The following is a 14,508-nucleotide window of genomic DNA, read 5'->3' as shown; positions in this document are numbered from 1 at the left end:
AAGACTTCAACGTCTTTTCATGGTCGAAGAGACGGCCACACAGATGACCTGGCACAAAACAGGCAAAAGAACCGAACTAGATGCAGATGGGAATCTGATGATGGTACACACATCGGATGGTGTTGCGTGGAAAAAGTTTGATGAATTACATGCTGACAAAGCGGCAGATCCGAGGCATCCTCGAGTCGGCATCAGCACGGATGGGTTCAGTGTGTTTGGTATGACGGCAGCTCAATACAGTTGTTAGCCCGTATTTGTCTTTCCACTCAATCTCCCCCCCGGACATATTATGCAAAGAAAGAACATTTTCCTGACATTGATAATTCCAGGGCCCAACTATCCAGGGAATTGCAAGAAGCCTGGGATAATGGGTTCAAGACATACGACGCCTATAGCAAATGGAACTTCATAATGTGTGTCTGGTACATGTACTCGACGCATGACTTGCCGGCGTATGCGCTATTCGTCGGCTGGTGTGCATGGAAGCTTCCCGTGCCCCACATGCAAGGGAGCTCTTGAGTTTCGTTGGCTTCAGGCCGGTCGCAAGTTTTCTTGCTTTGACATGCATAGACAGTTCCTGGATCCTCGCCATAAGTTCAGGAAAGACAAGAAGAACTTCATCAGAGGTAGAGTTATCAAAAACTCTGCACCACCTGCGTTGACAGGCCAACAGACCCTGGATCAGTTAAACGCTCTCGAGCTAGATCCAGAGCGTCCAGTGTACTTCAAGGGAATTAATTCTAAGCACGCCTGGACTCACAAAATATGCTTATGGGATCTGCCTCACTTCAAAGACCTCCTTTGCCCACACAACATCGACATGATGCACACTGAGAAGAATATCGCCGAGGCACTTTTTGGTACATTTGTTTGGCATAGATGGGAAGTCAAAGGATAATACTAAGGCTAGAGTTGATCTGGAGGCGCTATGTGATAGGCCGTTACAAAACATGAAAGAACCGAAAGCAAAGCAGAACTGGACGAAGCCAAAGGCATGGTTCAATCTTGGAAGGCCAGCTATGAGGGAAATTATCTTGTGGGTGAAAATGCAGTTGAAGTTCCCCGATGGGTATGCAGCGAATCTAAAGAGGGGAGCGAGTCTTGATAAATTGAAGATATTTGGTCTCAAGAGTCATGATTGGCACATATGGATTGAGCGGGTAATGCCGGTGATGTTGCGTGGCTTCATCCCTGAGGATGAATGGCTAGTACTGGCAGAACTCAGCTATTTCTTCCGTGTTCTTTGTGCGAAAGAACTATCGCCTAGCGTGCTAGAAGAAATGGAAGAGTTGGCACCGGAGTTGATCTGCAAGTTAGAGAAGATCTTTCCACCAGGCTTCTTTAATCCAATGCAGCATTTGATTTTGCATCTCCTGACCGAGGCAAGATTGGGGGGCCCCGTGCAAAATCGTTGGTGCTACCCAACTGAGAGGATGCAGAAGACGCTTCGAGAAAAATGTAAAAATAAACGTAGAATTGAAGCATCGATGTCTGAGGCATTCATCACTGAGGAGGCGGAAAACTTCGGGGCAGCACACTACGAAGCCAAAAATCATCATTTGCATAATCCGAAGCCTCGGTACAATGCTGACGACCCTAAAAAGGGTGGATCCAACCTCAGCCTATTCAAAGGTAATCTCACACCAGCCAGTGTTTCAAATCCAGTATCTTTGGATAACGAAGAATGGCGGATCATTTCATTGTATATCTTCAACAACATGATAGAAGTGCGGCCGTACATCGAGTAAGTTCTCGGTACATTGTTTCGCAACTTCTATTTCCTTTAAACAGCTCTTATTCCTGGATATTTCATACAGTCGGTACATCCCCATATTCTCATATGGTGCGGTGATCCAAAAGGATTCCGTCGAAGAGTATGAGCTTCTCGCAAAGCAAGGAGGAGGCTATCTCGGTTTCATCTCTTGGTTCAAACAAACGGTAATTTCTATTAGATTATTTCATTTCATTCGCTAATTTGTGCGTAATGCAACAATCCTTTCATATTAAACTTGTAGGCTAATTCAGAGTCTATGGACGCCGAATTGAGACAAGTCGATAATGGCTTTGACTATATGGTCCGTTCATTTGACAAATACGACATCAATGGGTATCGCTTTCGTACCTATGGTAAAGAGCTATCTATGGCCGACCGAAAATCTACAAATTGTTGTGTTTCTACTATCGGCGAAGGAAGTACCGAGTATTATGGGAGAGTTGAAGCAATTTATGAACTTCTATTCTATGGTGAAAACCCACCGAATGTCGTAGTCTTCAAATGTTATTGGTTTCAGCCGAAGGAGACTAGAAGGACTCATGAACATATAGGGCTAGTTGAAATCAACCAAAGCACCCATTTAGATGTTCCTAATGTCTATATTACGGCTCAACAGGTGACCCAAGTATTCTATCTATCGTGGGCCTGCCAAACCAATCCAAATCTCAAAGGTTGGGATGTCGTTTATGAAGTGCCGCCACGTGCTAGACTTTCTCCCCCAAAGGAAGAGGATTATGAACCTCACATTAACCCAGACACATATGAAGGAGAATTCTTCCAAGAGACACATCTTTCCAAAAAGCGTTTCAAGAACCACTATACTTCACCCCAAAACATTGAAGTAGACAGCGACAGTGAATCCGACATCACCCCAGGGGAGGAACAAGAAGAGACGGAACAAGAAGAGGTTACTGCTGCGGATGACCTGTCAATGCTTGATCGATTACGTCAAGGTGGCCTTGCACATGTTGATGCCACTGAACCCTATGAGCCCATCATTGATTATAGTGATGATGATGATTATGCATTTATTGATGATACTGATCGAGATTATTAGTAGTGTCAGGTATTCAATTTTTTTATGTTGTACTTGATGATGATACACTCAAGTGATATACATATTATTAGTAGTGTCGTCAAGATTGGGAGGCCCCTTCTTCGTCGGCGCATGGTGTGAGGTCTTCCATTCCACACGCACCTCTCCGTCGAGCATTGCTGGACAGTATGGCGACACCGCTGGGCCCTTCTTCGTCGACCGCGGTGCCCAGCAGGGGACGAGGTAAGAAGAAGAGAGGAGGTGGAGCACGTGGTCGCGGGAGAGGAGGTAGGGTGACTGCTACGGCGCCTTCCTCGCCGCCACCCCCAGCTGTTTCACCCGAGCACGTGACTGCTAGGGTGGACTCGTCCGAGGAGGAGGCTACACGGACTTCGGTCCACGAGCCTCCGGTCCACGGGTCTTCGGCCCATGAGCCTTGGGTCGACGGGCCTTCGGCCCACGAGACCCCGGAGGAGCACATGTCTGGATGGGGTACCTGGCCGGATCAGCCTGAGGAGCCGAGTGGCCATGCTGATGATGGCGGGGAGCTGACTGATATTGAGGAGGAGGGGGGCACCGTCTACCAGCGTGGTTGTACATGGCTCCTGTCTGTGCGGCGACCCGCGAGCAGAGGTGGTTGATTTTCCCTGATGGGGAGAGGTAAGTGCATTTAATATTTTTGTACCTTCTGCATTCATGTTTCTTCAAATAACTAATGCGTTGGCCTTGTCATGCTGCAGGGGTTGGGACCACCATCATAGTGTCCGCGGCCCAACTCCGTCCTTGGAGTTCTTTGTCGGTAAAAATTCCCGGAGTTTGTCACGTTGCCTGGTGAGGGTCGGCTTCCAGAGCTTGGATTGAGTTGGGAGCACTACTTGGCTGCCTCGGCCCCGCCGGGTGAGATTATCGACGGTGTCTTGTGCAAGACGAGGGCAGACGTGGTGATCAGAAAGTTCTGGGTAATTTCTCATTTACACAATTAAAAATATTCAACTAGCTAGTTATTAATTGTACTAATCAATATTGTCTCATTTGATTGCAGACATTCTACAGGTGTGAAGGGATACAAGGAGGAAGCGGCAAATGTTATCGATAACGTCTACAAGCGCCTACTACAGAACTTACGGCATGAGGCTCGGGTGCAGGCTGTTCGAGACTACTACGCCTCGGGTGGTATCAAGAAGACCAAGCCGGCATGCCGCGAGAAGTTCTTGAGTAAGGAGCAGTACATGAAGGTAATTCTTAAGGCCTTGTACTTACTTCCTTCATTTAGTAATTCATAGCCGTAGCACTCAAGTTTCTATTTGCTAACTTAGGCCCCTCCGAGATGGTGTGCGGATCGTATGGATTGTTGGGAGGTGTTGGTCAATGAGTGGTGCTCAAATGAATGGCTAGCCCTCCACAATGATGCCAAGGACAAACGTGCCCAAATGGAAGGTGTGCCACACCATCAAGGCAGCTCCAACTTATTTCAGTTTGGGCCGAACTGGGTATGTGGTTTGCTTCATGATTCATGCAATTCATTCATCATGCTAGCTTTAGCCCTTTAATTACTAATTAACTTTGTTTATCTCTTTCAGGCATGCTACAATAAGGCGGATAAGGTGCCAGAGGTGTACGACCTGTATGCCATGGCCCACATTGGCCCTTACAAGAAAGTCAAGGCATTCCTGCGTCTGACCTCGATGATCCAAAGAACTTCACCAACATCTCCTCCCACGACAAGATCGTGCAATATAGAGATCAGGGGAAGGGGAGGAAAGGGGAGGACTTTAACCTGAGCCAGGGTCCCATTGATACAGAGCTACTGATGATATCTGGTGGCGGGAGGTTCCATGGCTCCATAGCCATAGGAGATGAACTTATCCGTTGTCCTAGAACTCTCCCGGAGATCAAGGCACGCCAGTCGAGCTCCGCTAATGAGATAAGGCCTCGTGAACGGCCAGTCCAACTCGCCTTCAAGGTTAGTTATACGTACTCAGCTATCTTTCTCCATTCGTTGTGTGCGCTTCCATCACTGATTACAAATGGTCATGTGAGTGGTGTTGCAGGCTGCTAAACAGAGTGAGAGAGATAGAATGGAGAAACTTCTGGCGGAGGCGGCGGAGAGGCAGCGGGAGTTGGAGGAGAGGACGACAAAGATGTTGGAGGAGGAGAGGGCACGGAATGACATGCAGGCAAGGGCCATGTACGAGCTCCTTGTGGTAAGTTTCTTCTGCAGATTAGCCAAAACATTCATGTAGTGTTTGTCTCATTAGTAACTAGTATGACTGTGTTTGTCAAAACCAAATGTGTGCAGTCTGTGTGTGAGAAGTCCGGTCAGACCGCTCCGCCGATGCCAGTGATTGCATCCTGGGACCATGGTGAGTTTAATCTGAATGGACATTACTTGCTAGTCTTAACATTTGAGTGTCATCATGGTAACAAGACATTGGTAATGATCATTGGTGCAGCGTAACTCCAGACAAGCATCGCACGATCCTTCTCCAGCTACCGGCACGAGCCAGCCCGCTCCTACACCTCCATGATCACGGTAAGTTTCTCTAGTGTTTTGCTTAACAAATGCATAAAGACCTAGACTTAGCTTTATTTCCTCCAATATGCTTACCATAATGACCTAGAGTTAGCTTCTTTTCCTCCAAAATGACTTAATAAGCTTACTGACCTCCAAAACCATCCATTTTACCTAAGTTAGCTCTAGAACGATTTGTACTTAGCTTACTTATGTCAAAAATTGCATAATTAGCTTAGTTAGCTCATAAACGATCCATTTTACCTAAGTTAGCTCTAAAATGACCCATTTTTACCTTAGTAAGCTTATAAATGATCTAGTTTATCCAAGTTAGCTCTAAAATGACCCATTTTACCTAGATTAGCTCCTAAATGATCCATTTTACCTACGTTAGCTTTAAAATGACCCATTTCACCTAGGTTAGCTCCAAAATGACCCATCTTACCTAGGTTAGCTCCAAAATGACCCATCACACCTAGTTTAGCTCCAAAATGACCCATCACACCTAGGTTAGCTCTAAAATGATGCTTTTTACTAAGTTAGCTCATAAACAATCCATTTCAACTAAGTTAGCTCATAAACGATCCATTTCACCTAAGTTAGCTAAAAATGATCCATTTCACCTAAATTAGCTCTTAAATGATCCATTTCACCTAAGTTAGCTCAAAAACGATCCATTTCACCTTAGTTAGCTCAAAAACGATCCATTTCACCTTAGTTAGGTCATAAACGACCTATTTCAACTAAGTTAGCTCATAAATGATCTATTTCATCTAAGTTAGCTAAAAAACGATCCATTTCACCTTAGCTAGCTCAAAAATGATCCATTTCATCTTAGTTAGCTCATAAACGACCCATTTCAACTAAGTTAGCTCATAAATGATCCATTTCAAGTTAGCTAAAAAACGATCCATTTCAACTTAGTTAGCTCAAAAAGGATCCATTTCACCTTAGTTAGCTTATAAACGACCCATTTCAACTAACTTAGCTCATAAATGATCCATTTCACCTTAGTTAGCTCATAAACGACCCATTTCAACTTAGTTAGCTCATATATGATCCATTTCACCTAAGTTAGCTCATAAATGACATATACTTCTTGTTCTAGTCTTCTTGTTCTAGTCTTCTTCTTCTAGTCACCTATTTCTAACTTTCTTATTTGCCATTTTGCAGATTTCATTCACTTCATGGAAGCTAGCTTGCTATGATGGAGTGCTTGTTTTTTCTTTGCTGAAACTTTGCATTGTATCTAGCTTGCTATGATGGAACTTCCTATCTTGATGAAACTTTGCATTGTAATATGTATATGGATGGAACAATGTGTATGGATGGAACTTGATGGAACTTGCTTATGTATGAATGGATGAAACTTAATTATGTGCTGGATATGTGATATTTTTGCTGTTAAATAGCCTTGTGAAATATATCTATATATGTCATATATATTTGCTGTGAAAATTGTTGGATTAAAAAAATAGAAAAAATAGCCAATATGCAGGCTCTTTGCCGTCTGCCACCGATGCAACGGGCTCTTTGCCGTTAGCTGCGAATGGCAAAGAAGCCACGTGGTAGCCAACTGTGCTTCCTAGGAGCTGACCCATTTGGTCAGTTTGCCTATAGTGGCAGACGGCAAAGAGTGAACAATTTTGCCGTCAGCGGCGGACGACAAAGGCCTACCGTGTAGTGACATCTAGCTGACATCATACGGCGGACGGCAAATGCAAGACAAATTTTGCCGTCAGCGACGGACGGCAAAGGCCTGTCGTTAGCCACCTAATGGACTAACATCGCATTTTTTGCCATTTGCTTTCTTTGTCGTCTGCTGCTGATGGCAAAGGACCCTTTGCCGTCAGCCGCATAAAGCGGACGACAAAGTAGTTGTTTGTCGGACCTTACTTTGCCAGAGCCTGTTGCCGTCCGCGGCAGATGGCAAAGACCTTTGTCGTCCGCCATTCAGGCCTTTGCCGTCCGCCGTGGTAGACGGCAAAGTAGCTGATTCCTGTAGTGAACTGTGTTCCAACAGAACCCTCCCATTGCCATGACACTCTCCCGGCCACTCCGACCAACTCCCCACTGGGCTAAGTCATGGGTGTCCCCGTGCCTACCAAAGGCATCAATGGCCATCGTCGTCGCAAAACGGTCCCAAACGGGGACAAGGTACCATAACAACAAACGGGCACACAAGGTTATGTCTGCTTACCGGGCCAGGGTACTGCATGCCCATAACCTTTCCTCGTTGGAGGCACCGGTGAGAGGCATGACAACGGACCAAATAACGACCTTCCCATAAAGGCAAATGTGGTTGCACTGGGAAAAACATGATTCAGTGGCACCATGACTCGATCAAAGTTATGTTCAAGTTGAATTAACATCAGCTTTTACTTCAAGTAAAATAACTCGAGTCCCAATATGCCATGATCATGCAACTTATCCGACATGAAAAACATACCACTTAAAGTAAACAGATCAATATCATCAAAGTTTTCTACTTGCACTACTCATCATTAAACTTTTTTGATTACTGGTTTTAGTTCTCATCATTTTGGTTAAACCATAAGATATTTAAACCAATTAATCACATAATGAAACTACCCTCATTCATATCCAAAAGCATAACCACACAATATAAAATTTCTTCTACTGCATTAAACTAGTTCAAACACTCAGCAGTATTGTAACTAAGCATTCAATCATGACAAAGTAATTAATACTAGAAATATTTATTTAAACAATTAAATGCATGAAAAATGACTCATATTCAAGTTGGAAAAATCATAGATATTGAAATTACACCATACAAATGTTGGTGCGGCTTGCCTAGTGCAGAGGAGGTTCACACTCCTCCTCGTTATCTTCAAGACAAGCTTCTTCCTCTGAAAATAATTAAAAACCACAAAAGAAAATATCAAGAACCATTCTGAAAATCACCAGAAATTCTAGACAGCAAGGAAAAATCTCCATTTTGGTTTGCTACTAGAACTTTTCAAAACAAACACAATGCAAAAAGAATCAACTCATTTGGACTTGTGGTTTAAAAGTTATGGCTAGTCAAAGTTTCTCGTCAAAGTTTCATTTAAATTTGAATTAAAAGAAAATCAGAGGGGGTGACGTAGATGGCGTATTCCTGGAATACGCCTCCACTCATACCGCTTCGGGCGCAAGTGGTGAGGCTGGCAGCGGGCCCCACACGTCAGGTCGGGGGAGAGAGAGAGGAAACAGAGACGGGCGGCGCTTCGCCGACGCTTTCTCCAGCGAGGAGAGCCCGACGGCCAGATCGAGAGGGATGGGTGCATAGAGGAGATGCTCGAGGGGCACCGGAGTGAGGAGGAGGGGCTGTGGGGATTCCCGGCGAGCTCGGGTCGGGGACAGTGGTCAGAGGCCTGCCCGGCCGGGCTGCAGCTATGCTACGTGTTTGTGGAGGTTGGGCAGTGAGCTTGGAATGCTCGGAGAGGCTGGAGGGGTCCGAATTTATAGGCGGAGGGGGAAGAGGGTATGTGGCTCCGCCGGAGCTCTCTAGAAGCAGCGCACGACGACAAGGAGCTCCAGCAAGGAGGGGGCAAGGCTTCAGAGCTCATGCGGCCACTATGAAGCTCGAAGACGAGCACAGGAGGCAGTTGGAGAAGAAGACAAGGGCACAGGCGCACTGTGGCTTCTGGCCGCGACGTGCCCATGCTCGCTGTGGCTGCTCCGGCATCGGCGAGTGGCAGGGAGGGGTCAAGCACGATGAGACGAAGATGGTGGCGCGGTGCGGCAGTCGTGGGCGAGCTCTGGAATGATCACACGTTGAACAAACACTCGAGCGCAGCGCAGAGCGCTTCGAGCGCGTTGCCAGGGCCATGTCTTCATGCGGTCACCACGCTGGCATGGTCAAAATGACGCACACGCGATGCCAAACCCTATCTAGTGTGTTGTTCGTGCAGTATTTAGTCTAAAGGAGGAGATGTCTCACTGCCACGCTGACTAGAAAATACTAGAGCTTCTTAAGTTTTTGGACAGAAACATGGTCGCCAAGTTTGGAGGGCTTCTAGAAGGAGATTAGGGTTAATCTTCTGGCGTTAAGCTTTACTTAGGAGGGTAATGAGACTCAAGAAAAATCATCCTCATTGGATCAAGGAAAAGGGTACTTGCTGCAGAAACTGCAATTTGAGGCCAGAACAGAAATGATTTTCTGTAGCAAAAATATTCCAAAAAGTTATGCAATATTTTTGCCCAGGGGGGTGTGCCAAGATCCAAAGAATATTTGAGAATTTTCTTGAAATTTTGGGAACAAGAAAAATGGGGGTTGTTTGGAGCACAAGTTTTTGAATTGAATTTCAGAGAAGAAAATGAAAAATATTCCTTTGGTCATTTTGGGTTTTTTCAGAGAAAGAATGATGATAAAGAGATGGATGGGTCACTTGGGTGAAAATCAAGGACATGCCCAAGTGGTTAAGTCCATTTGAATTGATTTAGAAATCCCAAATGCAAAGTAGAGGCAAAAGAAATCCGGAAAAAGAGAGAAGTCAAAAACCAGGATGTCACATACAATACATGTAAGTTGTTAATGTAGTCATTTCTTAAGTTCTCTCGCAACTTTCATGAATCACGCGGTACCCAATCCACGTCTACCATAGCATGGCTAAGCAATAACTACACAATAACGATTCTCAATGTGGTGGCAAGGACTATCAGGATCAGGCTAAAATCTGGCTATCCTATCTGGGTTTAACATTTAACATAACATAGTAGCCCTACACATGCATACTACTGTGTTGATAGAGGGCACTACATGCAAAGTAAAAACATAGGATTGGTATGAACAGAAGTGCAAACTTGCCTGTTAAAGTTGATGAAGTACTCCGCACTCAAGGTCCTAACAATTCTAATCTTGGCACGCCGAACAATCTATTGTAAGCAAGCAATAACATACATAAGCATAACACTCAAAGAATAAAAAAGAAAATAAAGAAAACACTTATGAAAAACTCCGAAAACAACCAAGTAAACATTATTTACAGAATGTAATTTTAACAGCGGCAAAAATATACCGTTTTGGTTTTAACAGAAGTTACATGTCACAAGCTTCGATTTGCAAAAGGAATCACTCAAAACGGAGTTATGAAACTCAAGTTATGGCCTATCGAAGTTTGCATTCAGATCTGCTTGAATTCGAAATTTAAAATTTTCAAAAATATTTTTTGTTTGACTCTCTGGATAGAGGGGATTTTTATGAAACCGTAGGAAAAAGAATCAACTAAATCAGATCTATAGATTAAAAGATATGCTAAAAGAAAATTTGGTATAGAATCTGAATTTGGAAATTCCTGAAAAAACAAATATCAGCCAGCGACAAGTGGCGCCCTCTGATTGGTGTGCTGCTGGTTTTGGAGAGGACAAACGCTATCTAAATGTTCCGGTAGCTACGTCTTACATAAAATAACTGAACGAGCGGTTCGAACTAAATCGAAGAAAACCCGATCTAACCGGTCTAAAAAACAAAAACGTTTTTTAACTGAACGAACAAGTGCTCGTGCACTTACAGAGAGGTAAGTGAGGAGATGGAGGCAATCCGGCATGGTGGTGGCGGCGGCTCCGATGGTCGTGGGTGGCAGCGGGAGTGTCTAGAGGGTGCACCGATGAGTTGTTCCTCCGGTGGTGGAGTCGGAGATGGCAGGCGACGACAAACGGTGACAGAACGAAGTGGTGAAGCTCGGCACTCCGGGTGCTCCGGCGAAGACAACGAGGTTGGTGCGGCGGCTGTAGATGAAGAGGAATCACAAGACCATGTCAACGAGAGTGCAGGGATCGAGAGAGATCGGAACACAAGAGGAGGAGGCTCGGGATGGCTCACTGGCATCAGAATCCGGCGATGAACTGCAGCTTATGGGATGAGATTGGAATGACGAGAGCTCGAAATTGGGGTGGTTTTGGCGAGGGTTTTGGAGGGGAATCGGTCGAGAGGTATCATGGCTATATATAGGACATCTTTCTTGGACGAGAGGTTGACTCGGGATTGGGATCCCCTGAAGTTCGGACGCGGCGGCAGCATCCTGCGTGAGCTGGACTCTGTTCTATTTCGTGCAAGGGAAGAAGAAAGCACGCGGGGCTCAGGCGCCAGGGAAAAAAAGTCAACCAGAGGGAGAGGAACTGGGAAAACGAGCGAGGGGATCTGGGGCTGGGGCGAGTTCCCCTGAATTTTTGTGAAGGTACTGGACTGGCCTGTTCGCTGGCTGCCCCTGGCCTCTACGCTCGTGGCTGGCACTGGGGCTAGCCGCTGCTGGGCTGAGCCGGTTGGCCTGGCCTGGCGGCTTTTTTTCAAAATCCTTTTTTTTCTGGGTTTTTTCAGGAACACTAAAGTACCAAAAATTCAAATAAAATAAGTCTAAAATGTTTCCAGAAAATTCACATAATTATATGGTCTTATTTATGACCTTGTGAACTTTTATCTGGCCTAAAATGCAAATTTTAAAAAATAACATTTTTGCTATGCTAATAAAATTTGCATCAAAATAATTTGCAAATAAAACCCAATAAATATATTCTGATTTCAAATTTAGTTTCCAATATTTCTTTTTTGTTTTTGAAGAAGTCTTTTTATCTTCTCTCTTTATTTTATTTTTGAAATAATGGAAATGAATTTTAGTGAAACCAAATTTGATCCAAACTCCCAACTTTGAAATTTTCAAAATGGTTTTTAGAGAAACTTCCAACTCTCTCCTTTGGTCATTGAGTTGCTCGAAGTCTCTTGGATCTGATTCAAATGAAAATCAATGGCAAAAATGTATAAATCATGGATGCATATGAATGATCTAATTATTAACATCCAAATTGAAAATTGGGATTTTACAAAGTTTGAACTGTTTATCATATCAGCAGGGCTTGTTTGGTGATTCTTGGTGTTAGTAGGGTAGCTACTGTGCGAGCTATAGTACTTGCAAACACTCAACAAAGAGAAATGTTGGGGCTGATGAGCTCGTGGTACGCTTATAGGTCTGATCCGTCGTCGATCGGCCAATAGCCCAAGCTCCTAAAATTGTAGGCTTAGCGATCGATCAGAGAAATAGTCCACAATTATACATTAATTCACATCAAACTCAAAGAGTTGGTTCACGGATACATTCACATTTATAGACAGAAAAATTGGCACATACTTGTAACATGCGTGAATGTGTAATTTTTTTTGCTGGAAGCGTGAATGTGTAGTGACGTCGTACTTTCAGAGTGGCTACATAGATTGTGTACATGTGCTAGAGTCGTTGTGGGATGGAGAGAGATCTAGAGAGAGAGAAAGACCCTTCATTTCTTTCTAGTCGTTAGAATGATAAAGGATACATGTGCTACAAAATCATGGCAGTACGAAGATGTACAAATCCTACGCGGGCTAGTTTGGCCTAGTGGGTTTCAATGATATGGCGCGCTACAGTGGCATCCAATCTTTGTGTGTGGTAGTAGTATTGTGGGTAAAGTAAGTTTTCTTGAAGAAGCGGATTCAACGAAATCATGATGGTTCCTTCGTCCGACCAACTTATAGTGGGAAAGGTTGGGCCTGCGCTACGACCGGGGTGACTCTCCCCTACAGTACTGTGTGGTGTACTACAGTATAATTTTGTGCATGGCAAGTGGACCAGGATGGTCGACGTCCCACATGTCGGCGAATGAAAGTATTATTTCCGATATCGAGGACGAGCAAGAATTATTCATTGTTTATTTTTTATGAAAGCTATTGGCTCCACTATTATGACGGAGGAGTGTGAAACACAGCAGCCCAGTGAACTCGGCATGTGCACAAGTCCCTCCTTCCTCATGTACCATAGTGTTGACTATAAGGTTGGCTATAAGGTTACAACTTTTTCTCACTTTCTCTCTATCTATTTCCTCTCAAATGCTTTCTACCTTGTTTTTTATACCTAGGAGCACGTGTAGAGACGGGCTCTTGCATTAGAGCCCACTCCTTCACTTTTTCAGTGCCTCTCTCCTCCACATAAGGGGGATTATAGCCAAGTATTATACTTGCTCTAAATGTGGGCAGCTGGTGCTTGGGGGGAGTGCGCGCGGGAGGGGGGAGGGGTTTTCTGGTGGGCTAGGGTGGTCAGAAGCGGCCTTATGAGCGGTCCGGACTCCCGCATGGCTCTCCTCACATATTTCTTGGAGTCCGTGCACGACGGGCGGGCGATCTATTCTCCCTCCCTCGTCTCTCTCTTCTTAGCCAACGCCCGCCGAGCGATTAGATTTCGGCTATTGACGGTTTATTCAATTGCAGTCCCACATGTCAGTGAAGATGCAAGACAACGAGTGTCCCCTTTGGTGAGCAGCATGCGAGACGGACTGTCGAGGGTGCGACGCGAACGCGATAGGTGTGATTTAAGTGTGCCGCCTTTTCCTTTTGAAATTTCAAAGTGTAGCATTTTCGTGCGATCGATCGGTAGAAATCCAGAACAAAATGACGACGGCGGGACTTTCCCGCGCGTTAGGCAGGCTAGTTTGGCCTAGTGAGTTTGAGTGATATGACATGCTACAGTGCCATCCACTTGCTCAATTTTTATGTAAGCAAGCATCTCCACTCTTATGAGCGAGGAGTGTGAAACATGGCAGATCTGATTTTGATCGAGGTATAACTATTCCCTGCGAAATAATGGAGCACTGTTAGCGATTATAGCATGATAGTTAGGGTATCTCCAGCATTGACCCACAAATTTACACCGGCATATGTCCGAGGACAATGATGCCAGAGGGTGCCATCCAATGTTGACCGCATACCTTTTGACAACTATATGAACTAACCGGACGAAATTTGTGCAAACAAAGCAAATTTAATATTAACCGGATGAAATTCATTACATTTCAAAAACTTTTCATATGAACCGGACGAAATTCATTACATATTTCGCACAAACCGTACTAAAACCTAGTGTAAACCTAATCTAAACGACCGCAGTTGCCCGACTACCATGTCCGTCCACGTGCCCCAAGAATTGATGCTCCGGCTATTGCCTTTGCCTCCTCCTCATCCGCCTCAGCTTTGTCCAGCTCTGCCTCCATAACATATTCCTCCGGAGCCCAAGGTTCTGAAGATTTCCGCCTCCATGTTGCTGTTAAGCGGCTAATCGGTCGCCGATGTTTACCCCACCAAGCTTGGTGTCGACAGAGTGGAGGAGCGATGGCCTTCTTGGAACCAGAGCGGTGGTGACCTACCATGTACTACTCTTC

Source organism: Triticum urartu, chromosome 4 (genome assembly GCF_003073215.2).
Source record: "Triticum urartu cultivar G1812 chromosome 4, Tu2.1, whole genome shotgun sequence".
Lineage (NCBI taxonomy): Eukaryota > Viridiplantae > Streptophyta > Magnoliopsida > Poales > Poaceae > Triticum > Triticum urartu.
The sequence above is the reverse complement of the archived record's forward strand: the minus strand, read 5'-3'. Positions refer to the sequence as shown.